Genomic DNA, 2129 nt, shown 5'->3' with positions numbered 1-2129 from the left:
TCTTTTATTTTTTAAATTATTTTGATTCATTGTGCACAAATGGGATACAACTGTTTTTTCTCTGGCTGTATATGAAGTAGAGTTGCACCCATTTGTGTAATCATACACCTACATAGGGTAATGATGTTTGTCTCATTCTGTCATTTTTCCTTCTTCCAACCCCCTCCCCTACCCCTCTTTTTCCTCTATAAAATCCATCCTTCCTCCATTCTTGCCTCCCTCTCACCCCCTTCTTATGTATCATCTGCTTATCAGAGAGATCATTCAGTTTTTGTTGTTTTTGGATTGGCCTATCTCACTTAGCATGATATTCTCCAATATCATTTACCTGCAAATGCCATAATTTTTATTCTTCTTTATGACTAATATTACACTGTGTCTATATACTGCAGTTTCTTTATCATTCATCAATTGAGGGGCATCTAGGTTGGTTCTCACAATCTAGCTATTGTGAATTAAGCAGCTATAAACATTGATGTGGCTGCATCACTATAGTGTGCTGATTTTAAGTCCTTTGGTGTATAGGCCAAAGAGTGGGACATGCGGGTCAAATTGTGGTTCCATTCCAGGTTTTTTCTAGGGACTCTCCATACTGCTTTTCAGAGTGGCCTCACTAATTTGCATCCTCATCAGTGAGTGTATGAGTGTATCTTTTCCCCCCACATCCTCGCCAACTATTATCAAGAATACAGAACACAGTAATCTTAACATGAGGCAAAGAAGTGAAGGCGCCAAGAAACACTGGTGGGTTTCTAATGGAAACTGAAAGAACCTAGGACATCAATGCATGGAAAGGAAAACAAAGCTTGAGACGTGGGTGGAACACTGGACATTTTAGCTGAAAAAGTTGTGAACAAAGGTTATAGAATTGGGAAATCAGAAGAATATTTGAAGTCTCACTGTTCTAGGTGTAGTTCATGGACCAGAAGTAAAGCTAAGCTGGGAACTATAAAAATGCAGAATATCACAGCAGAATTACCAATATCAAAATATTTATTTTGACAAGAATCACAGTCAGTGATTAGAGGCAATTAAGGTTTCAGAAACATGGTAGTGGTAGAGTAGTGGTTCTCAATGTATGATACCAGTACTTCAGTATGAGGTCCACCAAGAAACTACCTACCTACCTTCGACCTAATGAATGAGGAATCTCTGGAGGTGGAGTACAGCCATATGTTTTAACAAATTTTTGCAAAGTATGACTGATGCATGCCCCCAGTTTGAAAACATCTAAGGCAAGGATATTAAATAAGCTCAGTTAGGTTTGCTGGGGGCACTAAGATCTCTGTCACAAGTACTCAAATTTGCCATTGTACCGAGTACCAGTTGTAAATATATGAAAGAATGAAACATTTCTGTACTCCAGTCAAACCTTATTTTCAACAGTTAAGACTGGATTTTGCCACTTTAATCATATTTGCCAACACTTGGTTAGAACATGGATTTTTTCAAACATGACTGTACATTAGAATCACTTGTAGAGCCATATGAATCTTGATACCCAGATGGTAATTAATCCAGCATCTCTGTGGTGGGGTGAGGGATATCAATATTTTTTTAAATTTCTTCATCCAATTTGAATGCACAGCTGACTATGTGACAGGATGCCACAGGATGGAATAGAGAGCCTGAGAAGGAAGCATTTGAGAGGATTGAGGAAAATTAAGTAGGAAGGCAGCCTGCAGGTGAAGGCATTTCAAATGGGTTAATCCACAAATTGCCACATCACATGACACAGATTAAAACAACACTTTCAAGTAAACTGACCCTTTCATGGGAAGATTTTTAAAGTTCAGGGCACAGTCCCCTTGTTCAGTATTTGGAAATTCTGGAGCTACTTACTCAGATATTTAAACCTTTTGAAGTACCCTAGATGAGTTAGATTTGGAGATTAGAATTTGGACCAAGTTAGAGGCTAACTGTGTAACATCAGTCTTTCACTGAACACAGCTTGGTTCAGCGAATGTGGCTGACCTACCCAAATTTAAAATCTTTCTGATTAATTAACCAAGTTAAAACCAGGTTTATAGCACAGAGAAGGCCTTTTTGTGGACATTAGAATAATCAAAGGATTAGAAAAACAATATAGCTCTTGGTTACCTGGGAGCATACTTGTGGTTTTAGTTGGA

Source organism: Sciurus vulgaris, assembly GCF_902686455.1.
Source record: "Sciurus vulgaris genome assembly, contig: HiC_scaffold_170_arrow_ctg1, whole genome shotgun sequence".
Lineage (NCBI taxonomy): Eukaryota > Metazoa > Chordata > Mammalia > Rodentia > Sciuridae > Sciurus > Sciurus vulgaris.
Note: the sequence above shows the minus strand (reverse complement) of the source record.